This window comes from Felis catus, chromosome A1 (assembly GCF_018350175.1).
Source record: "Felis catus isolate Fca126 chromosome A1, F.catus_Fca126_mat1.0, whole genome shotgun sequence".
NCBI classification, from domain to species: Eukaryota; Metazoa; Chordata; class Mammalia; order Carnivora; family Felidae; genus Felis; species Felis catus.
Window position 1 is genome coordinate 72,246,786 of NC_058368.1, and position 12,689 is coordinate 72,259,474.

At 36.2% G+C, this 12,689-nt stretch overlaps 1 protein-coding gene across 8 annotated transcripts in view; it reads right to left on the bottom strand.

Annotated features, from left to right (window-relative positions):
* The window catches only part of NALCN (sodium leak channel, non-selective), a 325,095-nt gene that overhangs the window by 212,960 nt on the left and 99,446 nt on the right, over positions 1-12,689 (bottom strand). The window lies entirely within an intron of this gene.

Below are 12,689 nucleotides of genomic sequence, written 5' to 3' on the forward strand. Positions count from 1 at the left end.
ATTTTATTGTTCTTATTCTTAGGATTTTGACAAAGTTGTTTTTGACTTCAGGCCAGGGCCCTTTCATTAGCAATAAAATAACTTTATGTTATATCTGTCCCTGTTAAATGCATCTAAGAGCGTGGAAAAGGAAAGGAACCCTCAAACCAAGTAAGCTATAATAAAAAATAATGTGTGCAGTACAAGCTTGCCATTTGGGGCTTAACACTTTCAGTGTGCTGAAAGCACTTGTTATGGTTTTAGCCAAAATGAAATAAATTTGAGAACTGGGTTTCATCTGAAGTCACTTTCCCACAGGGACACTAAAGTACCTTAGGCTCCAAAAATTAATGTGACGGAGCCTGTCTTTGGATTCCATTGTGTTTACTGAACACCGAAATGTAAGGCAATAAATCATCAAATAGCACTCTGTATCTCCACTTCTGGGAGAATCGTCTCATTGAAAATACTATTGATGATGGGAAGAAAGAGGAGCGAACAATATGCAGGCAGATTTTTGCTGTAGTGAAGAGAACCTAAAATGCCATTCAGGGGAAAGACAGTGTTTGCCTTTCATGACATTATGAGGGATGTGTTATTATTTCCCCACTTTATAGATGGGAAAACTAAGGCACAGAAAGAGTAAGTGATTTATCTAAGGGTGCACAAATAATAATAGGGGAACTTGAATTAATCCAGTCATTCTGGAAAGAGGCTCTGTGATGATACCAACTGTGATGGTATCTTGCCTGCTGACATCTTTTCTGTGGTTTGTTTTCCCCATCTGTAAAATGCATAAATAATAGCTCCTAGTGTGGTGAAGATAATTTCATTTCTGTAAAACACTGACACACAGTGGATACGTAATAAATTTTAGGTACTATTATTGTAAACATTGAAAATAGTTGCTTAATAGTATTTTGTGAGAAAACACATAAGTAAAAAGTACTGTACTGAGTTAAAGTTGTTTGTAAAACACACATGATGCATATTGTTACTCACAAAACTGGTGAACATTCGCACCCCAATAAATGCCATTGGTACAAATGGATTAAATATTATGGGATATAAAACCAATATCCACCCATCTATGTTCTAATCGCACAGAAATTTAAAACTAGACTCTTTATACAATCAGATGTCCAAACTAAGAAGGGGGTTACTAAAGTTGGCTGATGGCCAGCTGCCTCTCTGAGCCTGTGAATGAGGGAAGAATAATTAGAGCATCAATGGACCAAAGCATGCAGGACAACAGAAAGCCTTGTGGTAAATGGAGACAAATGGGACATATGCAGCCTTGAAAGAAAAGCTGAGAGAAAGAAGGAAAGCAAATACTCATTGAGAGAATGCCTATTATGCTAAGTACTGTATATAAAATATAACGTCATAGAATCATATTTTGTGCATTGGAAAGTTGTTGCCATAACAACTAGTATTTGTAAATCCTACTTCGTTTTAAGGTTCTTTTACCTATTTAAATGCTCAGGAAAACCTCTGTCTAATTAGGCAGGTAGATGGGTAGGTGTGTATAAGAGCTGGTATTATCCATCACATCCTTTTACAGAAAAGGAAACTGAAGGTCACTGGATAATGAATTTGCCTGGGGTAGAAAATGACAGAACCAGAAACTGAGGCCACACCATCAGTTACCAAGTCTTTTAAACTCTTTTCATCTTTACTATCTTACTTATATTTTCTCTTGCTCAAGACTGGGACTTTTCAAAGAGCGTATTTTCTCCTACTAACCTTAATTTGAATGAAGTCCATTTTTTTTTTCCTGAGGGACTATGGTGGCTAAGGTTGTAACATACTGAGAAAATCATACAGGCAGATGATTTTTAAGGGTAAGATTCAGGGAAGAAAAGCATGCACAAAAAAATAAAATGCCAATAGAAAAACAGAAATGATTCTTTTCATTAATGATTCATACATACTAAAAATGTCCAAAATATTTGCTTTTGTGGACTGCATACGAAAGACAATTTTAACAAAACAAGTAATTTATGTTCCTTATTTTCTTCTAGTTATTTGAACTACAACAGAAATGTGGCTACAAGAAATCCATTATGAGTAACTAGTAAAGCCTAATAGTTTTACCAATTGAGATTTACAGGTAAAATATGAGGACTGTCAATGTAAGACTACATTTGAGAGGAACACTGAATTATCCTTCTTCTATTTGTCCAGGTCCTTCAATATTAAATCTACAGGGAAGATGCTATTTGAAAGTAAGTAAAAATAACAGTATGTTCTTATCTCAAAGAGTTTCCTTCATTTTTTTCTAATTTGACACACGCACAAAGGGAAAGAAGTAGAAACCCACCATGCGGCTCAAACAGCAGCATTTGTTGATACAAAGAGATCAGACATTTGTGAAAATGTAGCTAAAACACTTCCCAGAACAATGCTGACTGTTGAGGAAGTGAACTCCCCTGGGTCAAAGGCTAGGAGGATGCACCTATCAGTTGTAGAAGAGAAGGCATTTGGATAGGACCTTCCTCATCACTTTTCTGCTGCTGACTTTGCAAAGTGTACGAAAAGAAAATCCATTGGAAAGATTTTCCGATTGTTCAACATTTAAACGGACAAAAAATGGAGTTTATGAACATCTTATTTTCTCTGGGAAGTGAACAATGCTGGGGAAGAAGCCAAAGGTACCTAGCTCACACATGCTGCTCTCTGGTGCCTCCTGGTGCTTGTCCCTGGTGTGCTTAGCGGAGTCCAGTGCAGCTCTTATCCAGCCCAGCTCACCTCCATTGCCTTCAGGCCACGCTGGGTTCTCAGATCTCCCAAGGAGTCCTGCGTGCACCTGTGTCTCCTATCACACTTACTCCTGCTGCCTAGTTTATCTCCCTCACTAGCACTGACTAGCTGACTAACTTGGTGAGCACTCTAAGTTAAAACTATCTTTCACTTCTGTACCTGGCATTGATGAGCACTCAGTTGTTGATAAATGAAGCCATTATCATGGTATTAAGACACAAAGGCTTTTCTCAAATATTTGCTTTTTTAAAAAAAATAATTCTTCCTCACTGTGATTATTGCACAATTTGGAAGCAAAGGGGATAATTTTATGATTGACTTTATGTTTTGCTGACTTTCAAAATTCACTTAAAACACATACATGTATGCAAATTTCAAAGTCCACACTACATATAAACAAGAAAGTCTTCCTGTATTGTTTGTGCCACCATGGAAAATTTCTAGAAAATATTGTATTTTATATATACAAAATATTTTCTAGATATATTCCAGAATACTTTAAGTCCATTTTAACTATAGAACTAAAGTTGCTACCTGAAAGGACCACATTTTGTTAAATGAATAATGATTCTACAATAGCATGTGGGGATAGAATGCATTCTCTTACTGGAGAACATTGTGGCCTGCTCCAAAAATATCTCTGTGAAGCTATTGGAATTGTACCACTTTCTTAGACTCCAAATTCTCAAAGCATAAATTCAAGTTGTATAAGAAACAAAATCACAATGACACTCAGCTCATCAATCCTCCTAATTTCAGGCACCTTTCCTGACCTCTTTCACTGATGGTTTGAATTTAGTGGATAAGAAGACCTATTAGTCTATATTTGGAAAATAAGTTCCTGGGAACTTGCTATAGACTATATATATTGAGACATAGCAGTGGATTTTTTTTTCTAGTTCTGAAAAAAATTATATTTCCTTTGTTTTGACTATCCTTAATATTACATTTATTGCTTGGCTGTCTTCTGCTGACTCTTTTTCCATTAAAAAAAAGTGATGATGGGGGCGCCTGGGTGGCGCAGTCGGTTAAGCGTCCGACTTCAGCCAGGTCACAATCTTGCGGTTCGTGAGTTCGAGCCCCGCGTCAGGCTCTGGGCTGATGGCTCAGAGCCTGGAGCCTGTTTCCGATTCTGTGTCTCCCTCTCTCTCTGCCCCTCGCCCGTTCATGCTCTGTCTCTCTCTGTCCCAAAAATAAATAAACGTTGAAAAAAAATTTAAAAAAAATAAAAAAATAAAAAAAAGTAATGAATTGACTGTCTCCTGGGAATATTGCCTATTGTTTACTCTAGTCATAGGTTACAAAATACCATGAAGACATTCAACTTTCAAAGAACAGGGCCACAAAACTGTGGTGACAACTAATAATAAGCTACTAACCTGGGGTCCCACCATTAGACTCCTCTTCAAACCCAAAATATATGTGATGCTATTCTAATGATGGTGATACCCAATCCATTGTGAAAATAAAAGGGGAGGAGTTAGAGTTGGTGATGTAAGCTTGAGACAGTTGAATAAGTAAATACATCAGGCTTTAGTCTGGACAATAACCTTTACCTTCATACTCAAAATTCCCAATAGAACCCAGAAAGTTCCTTTTAGGACCATCCATTCCATCCTCTCTCTCACTGTTCAAGGATCCTTGGGGAAATGTTCCTGAATTTTAATGCCTCCAGTGATAGAGAACACAGAACCTCTTGAGGCAGCCCCATTCCAGGTCTGACAACCCATCCCATTGGATGTTGGCTCTGGCTCGGTCCCTCTGGAATGTGCTCTCGGTTTTGCAAACCATAGAAAGCTACAGGAGTCTGGAAGTGGTCCCTTCACTTCCAGAGTGAATCATCCCTCCTTCTACAATCCTGCTACAGTTACTTATTTTCTTATCTGGTCCTTTAACGTTCTCAACCTGCTGTACTTTTGATGAAACTGACCTGATTGTCTGGCTTCATTTCCCACCAGGCTCAGACTCTCACTTTTGGAGGGCACAGTGATGGTATTTTTGTTATTCAAGAACATCAGTTTCCTTCAAACTTATTCTAAGTTGCTCTTTCTGTTCCTCTGGCTGCCTTTGATAGGATCTCACTCTTTGGACATCAGCTGATTGAGTTTTCCTCTACTATAATCCAGTCTGAGCATCCCCTTCAGTTGGAAGGGAAAAGAAAGTTACATGCTTCTCTACCACTACATTTGAATGTCTGTGATCAAAAAGTGCCTCAATAATCTGCTCTTAACAAGTATATTTAACTGTGGAAGGATAGAATCACCATCCTAGACCCCAAAATGATGCTTATTTGATCAACTACAGTTGCAATGACTAAATATACAGTCCTGGAATGTGGTCCAATAAGTAAACACACATAAAGAGCTTGATCTTTGCATGTTTCCATTACTAAAAATACAACTCGTTCAAGATGGATTGTGCTCATTGGTGCTCATTTGTTTTGTCGTGTTTGCATTCATATAACTTGCTCTCCAATTAAATTGTTTTTTTAAACTCTAGAATTGCTCCATAGAATGATATTCTTAATAAACCACAAAAGTAATAGAAAAGAAGGGCTTTGCATAGCTTAAGGGGGGAATTGACTGAAGTCACTCAAAGGTAAGTTGTCCTGTCAGTTTGAACTGAGGTAGAATTCACTGGGTTTTTGTTTGTTTGTTTGTTTGTTTGTTTGTTTTGTTTTTTTTTTGTTTGTTTTAATTCCTGAAGTGTCACTCACTGGCTTAGTTGACACTCTCACCCAGGGTTCCTCAACTTTGGCACCAGTGACATTTGGGGCTAAATAATTTGGGGGCCTGTTCTGTGCACTATAGCATCCTGACCTCTATCCACTAGATTCCAAAAGCACTCCCAACCCTCAAGTTGTGAAACCAGAAATGCTTTCAGACATTGCCCAGTAGCCCTTGGTGGGCTGAATCGCCCCTGGTTGAGAACAACTCTTCTAATTGACAGTCTTTTTGATTCTGTAGCTTTGCCCTACAGTGCCTAGCTCTGGGCCTTGCATATGATTTGTATTTATTAAGTATTTTGAATTGAATTGAAGTTCTTCTCTTGACACAGGGAAGAATGGAACACTTGTGAGGTTTCTCAAATTTCTCCTTGGCTTATTATGAACGGTTTGGAGGTTAAACAATTTGAGGCCAAAGGAGAGACCTAAAAATGCATTTCTGGACTATATTTACAATAGTCTACATTTGAATTTGACATTTTATTCATCTCTACAGATTTCTGAAGGCTAAAAGCCTAGATCCTAAGACATCATTTGTTTATATAAAGTATTTGCCACACGGTGGATAGCTCAATAGTACCAGTACATTAATATTTATGAGTTTTCTGTTGGAAGAAAATCTTATTATTTTTTTTTTTTGATTTCCTGCAATTTTATAAGATGACTGTACACACATGTAACCTGGGGGGGGGATATTTTAGTTTGCAGAATGAGATATTAAAAGTGTATATTAATTACGTTTTATAAAGAAAAATCACATATTTTGAATGAAATAAATGGCACAAAATCTTCCTCACCAAAGATTATAGTGACCCTTCCTGAATTATTCCAAAACAAACCACAAACACACGTTTTACACGTTTTTCAGATTTTACGTCTGAAGAAGGCATTCGTTATATTCACAGACACAGAAGAAAATGGACACATCTGTAGTCTATGTTCACGACTCTGGGCTGTGGGGACCATGAAGCAGGGTGTCAAACAGAAGGCTGCTAAACAGCACGTGACATGTGTGGGTAGGTCTCAACAGTGGGATCTAAGCAGCCACGACCGAATTTCAAACCGCACGGTGGCTTCTCTAATTCAACTACAACTTGTAGCTTGGGGTCACCTTTGACCACAGAATCTACTCTGAAATCCTTTATGTTTTGGCGAGCTCTCTGTTTGTTTCACCTCTGGCAATTTCCCCACTCCCAGGGATAAACATTCTCCTGCACATTTTAAGGACACATTTAAACATTGTAGCCAAGGCTCAGCTGTGAGCTTCACTGCAACGTTCTACATGTCTTTCTCCCACCAAACGGCTGCATACCATTTACCTCTTCACAAGAACTGCACACTCAAATCCTGATAGTGGGACCTGTGGTGGTAATACATTTTACCCAACAGTGGTTATCATAAAAGCAAACACCAATCAGAGATATGTATTCTTATAGTGGACATCTGGATTCAACCTAATAAAGCTTTGTCACTAAAGCTGAATGTATCCACATACATGACACGTGAATCAAGTCAGCAGACCAGCATTAGCAAGAAAGGTCCATCCTGAATTACAGATGTTTATTGCACAATAAACCAGCTAGAATTAAATTACCTGGAATGATGTCACTTTTCTGAAGAATAAAACCTTTATGAACAATGTTTTATATTCCTTGGGATCATGTTTAATTTTACTAAGATATATATGCAAAATAGTTAATTCAAGTGTTTCACCTGATAGAGAGTGATGTGACCTTATGATTATAACAATCTGCACAGAACTCATCCAATGCTCATCTAAGGATCCACACACACATTCAGGCTGGGAATTGCCATGTGGCCATCAAAACAGCAAAACAAAACACTTCTTATTTGCTATTCCAGAACAGGGAGCAAACACAAAAAGGACTTCCTTTATTCTAAATGTTTTAAAATGTATTTATAAACCTTATTTGGGGGTAAATGTTAGCTTAGTTTTGTTTTGTTTTTATAGTTAAGCACTTCTTGGGAACCACATTGCCTCACTGCTGAAATCACTTTATCTATTACCTTAAAACCTCACTCAGAGCACTAAACTGCAATCAGATCAAAGGCCATATAGAAAAAAACATGTATATGTTTCTATACATTTTCTAACTTAAACCTTTTAAGTAAGTAATAAAGATTCTTACTTGAAATGTATTTCTTCAGATGTAGAAAATTTCTACACTTCCAAGTTCTAAATGTAAAACACTTCTAGAAAAGGAGAGGTGAAAGCTTTAATACTATGGTATTCACAAATGGAAAAAGAAGTGTTGACAAGGCCGGATGCTGACATTGGCAGGAAAGTTCGGGTATTAAAGTAGAACAGTTCCAAGAGCGCTTAGTCCATGTGCCAATGAAAACACTCCCTGCCTCTGGGGCTGGGCCATTTCCATGTAGGCTGGGAATGAAAGCAGCAGAGGAGAGGTCATGACAGGTACTGGTTACCTTCTGCCTTTGAGGAGATTTGACTTCAGATCGAAAGAACTTCTTTAAAGTTACTTCCTGTTAGTTAACTTAAAAAAACTACACTTAGCCACAATTAGCTTTTAGTTATCTTCCGTAACATTCAAATTGTCCACTACGTCTTATCTACTGACACAGTGTCAGCCAGTTAACCATTCTGGGCCTCAGCTCCCTATAAATAGAATATAATAATGATGATACGTGTTGGTCACCACTAACGCACTAAATAAATGTCATTTAGTAACCTTTTAATTTTCTCAAAAAAGGAAGCAATACATACATGCCAAAAATATGATTTCTTTTAGAGTGTTGTAGCTTCATCACCAATCTTTGAAAATTTATTGGAAATGACAGTCAAAAGAAATGAAGGCAAAAAGGCCAGAATTTCATGTAAGTTTTGGTGAGTTAATAGTTTTGACATTAGAATTTCATAATAATCCAAAATTAGAATCAAGTACAGTATTTGGAAAAAGGACCAAGACTTTCTTGTCTTCATATTCTGGGACACATATAGTTCACATCTCTGTATCACCATGCATAGGCAATGAAAAATAAGAATTAACTCTAAGGTAAACCTGGTCCATCTACCTCAGAATGGCCACAACAGCGAAAATTTGTTTCAATTTTAATAGGAAGGCTGACTGATTTATAAAGTAAGCATAAGATCAAAAGATCAGCCAAAATTAGAAATAAATAATTTGACATTTTTGCTCATAAAGGCATGTTAAAATTGAATCAGGTCTACTACAAAGGAAGTAAGATAGCTGAGTGATATTAAACAAATGTAATTTACAATAAATATGATATATGAAATACAAATAACATATGGCTTTAACTAAGAATAAAGTTTTTATCTGTGCTATGATAAATATAAAATTTCCCTGATTTACAATAAAAAAAACTTAAAAAGTTATATGGTAATATAAAACTAAATATAAGAAGATGTTGGTGAATTCTTACAAACATTTAAAGAATACCTATTCTTCTGAAACTATCCTGTTTTTTTCTTCTGAAGCCATTCTAAAAAATAGAAAAGAAAGGAGGCATCTGGGTGTCTCAGTCAGTTAAGTGTCTGAATTAGGCTTAGGTCATGATCTCCCAGCTCGTGAGGTCGAGCTCCGTGTCAGGCTCTGTGCTGACAGCTCAGAACCTGGAACCTGCTTCAGATTCTGTGTCTCCCTCTGTCTCTGCCCCTCCCCTGCTCTCTCTCTCTCTCTCTCTCAAAAATAAAGATTAAAAAATGTTTAAAAAAAATAGAAAAGAAAGGAAAACTTCCAAATTTATTCTATGAGGCCGACATTACCCTCACACCAAAATGATATAAAGACACCACCAAAAAAAGAGAACTACAAGTCACTATCTCTGATGAACATAGATGCAAAAATCCTCAACAAAATACTAGCAAACTGAATTCAGCAATACTTTAAAAAAAATCATTCACCAAATCAAGTGGGATTTATTCCTGGGATGCAAGGGTGATTCAATATTCACAAATCGATCAACGTGATACATCACAGCAATAAAAAAAAAGGATAAGTACCATTTGATCATTTCAATAGAAGCAGAAAAAGCTTTTGACAAAGTACAACATCCATTCATGATAAAAACCCTCCACAAAGTGGGTCTAGAGGAAACATACCTCAACATAATAAAGGCCATATGTAAAAAACCCACAACTAACATCATCTTTAATGGGGAAAAACTGAGAGCTTTTCCCATAAGGTCAGGAACAAGACAAGGATATTCACTCTCACAACTTTTATTCAATATAGTACTGGAAATCCTAGCCACAGCAGTCAGACAACAAAAAGAAATAAAAGGCATCCAAGTTGATAAGGAAGAAGTAAAACTTCACTATCTGCAGATGACATGATACTATATATAGAAAACTCAAAAGACTCCATCAAAAAAAAAACTGCTAGAACTAATAACCAAATTCAGTCAAGTCATAGGATATAAAATCGATGTACAGAAATCTGTTGCATTTATGTACACTAGTAAGAAAACAGCAGAAAGAGAAATTAAGGAAACAATCTCATTTACAACTTCACCACAAATACTAAGATCCCTAGGAGTAAGCCTAACAAAAGAGGTGAAAGACCTGTGCTCTGAAAACTATAAAACACTGATGAAAACACTGAAGACAGCAGAAAGAAATGGAAAGACATCCCATGCTCATAGATTGACAGAAAAATATTGTTAAAAATATCTATACTACCCAAAGCAATCTGCACATTCAATGCCACCCCTATCAAAATACCAAGAGCATTTTTCACAGAACTAGAACAAATAATCCTAAAATTTGGAACCACAAAAGATCCTGAAGAGCCAAACCAATATTGAAAAAGAAAAGCAAAGCTGGAGGCATCACAATTCCAGACTTCAAGTTAGATTACAAAGATGTAATAATCAAAACAGTATGATACTGGCACAAAAACAGACACACAGATCAATAGAGCAGAATAGAAAACCTGGAAATAAACCCAAAATTATAGGTCAATTAATCTTCAACAAAGCAGGAAAGAATACCCGGTATGAGAAAGGCAGTCTCTTTAATGAATGGTGCTGGGAAAACTGGACAGCAACACGCAAAAGAATGAAACTAGACCACTTTCATACACTGTACACAAAAATAAAATTTATCAGAGACCTAAATGTGAGACCTGAAACCCATAAAAATCCTAGAACAGAGCACAGGCAGTAACTTCTCTGACATTGGCAGTAGCAACTTTTTTTCTAAATAGTTCCCCTGAGGCAAGTGAAACAAAAGCAACAGTAAACTATAGGGACTACATCAAAATAAAAAGGTTCTGCACAGCAAAGGAAACAACCAACAAAACTAAATGGCAACCAATGGAATGGGAAAAGACATCTTCAATTGACATAGTCAATAAAGGGTTAGTATCCAAAATATATAAAGAACTTATAAAACTCAACACCCAAAAAACAAATAATTCAATTAAAAATGGACAGAAGACATAAACAGACATTTCTCCAAAGAATACATACAGATGGCCTACACACATATAAAAAGATGCTCATCATCACTTATCATCAGGGAAATGCAATCAAAACCACAATGAGATATCACCGCACACTTGTCAGAATGGCTAAAATCAACAACAAGGAACAACAGGTGTTGGTGAGGATCTGGAGAGTGCACCCTTAGTGGAAATTAAAACTGGTACATCCACTCTGGAAAACAATAGGGAGGTTCCTCAAAAAGTTAAAAATAGAACTATCTTATGATCCAGAAATTGCACTACTCGATATTTATCCAAAGAATATAAAAACACTAATTCAAAGGAATACATGCACTCCTGTGCTTATAACAGCATTATTTACAATAGCCAATAGCCAAGACATGTAAACAGCCCAAGTGTCCATCAATTCATAAATGGATAAAGAAGTGGCATATATATATATATACACAATATATATATTGAATATATATATTCAATATATATATTATGTATATATATATATTGAATACACACACACACACACACACACACACACACACACACACACACTGGAATATTCAGCCATAAAAAAGAATAAAATCCTGCCATTTGCAACAGCATGGATGGAGCTACAGAGTACAATGTTAAGAGAGAGAGAGAGAGAGTGAGACAGAGAGGAAGAGAGGCGAAGAAATAGATGTTAATTATAGAGAACAAACTGATGGTTACAAGAAGGGGAGGTGGGTGGGGGATAGATAAAATAAGTGATGGAGATTAAGGAGTGCATTTTCATGATGAGCATGGGGGATGTACAAAAGTGTTGAATCATACACCTGAAACTCATATAACACTATGTGCTAACTCTACTGGAATTAAAATAAAATGAAAAAAACCAAGATGTTTTAACATCATCCATACTAATACTACAGCTGAATAGTTACAACTTTAATAGGAAATATTAACGAATTATGAAAAGTTTAAAACTATACATGGAGAATTTTTTGCCATATATCTTCACATTGATAAACGTGTACAAAAATGTTCACAAAATTTTTCGTATATTTGCTGTCTACTTTTTCCATAAACTTTTAAGGCCAAAAACATATTTATGGTTAAAAATGAAGTTTTCCAACTGGGTTAGGTTTATTATTTGGATGTGTCATAGATTCAATGATAGATTTATTAAGATTATACAAAGATGAGAAAAATGTTCATGCATTAAATGCTGTGTTACTAAGGAAGCAAGATACTGTTATTCCTACGTGGCCAGCATTTCCAATGTAAACCACAACTCTACTAAGTGAGATAAGGATGTGAAGAAATAGTAATAAATTAACTTAAAAATATAATAGACTTCACTTACTTATAGCAGTTTTAGATTTACTTAAAAATTGAGCAGATAACATAGAGAATTCCCATTTGCCCCCCCCCCCCCCTCTCTGCACACTATCCCCTATTATTAACATCTTGCATTAGTGGGGTACATTTGTTACAACTGACGAATTAATGTTAGTATATTATTATTAACTCAAGTCCATTCTTTGTGTTTTAAAGTTAGATGGATCTTGAAAACTACACAATATTATCTACCCACCATTACAGAATCATACAGGTTAGCCTCACCAATTTAAAAATCCATTAAGCTCTACCTATTTGACCCTCACTCCTCTCCTCTGAGCTCCTGGCAACCACTGATCTCTTTACTATCTCTACAGTTTTGTCTTTTCCAAAATGCAATATAGTTGGACTCATACAGCCTTTCAGAGTGGCTTCTTTCATTTAAAAATATGCAT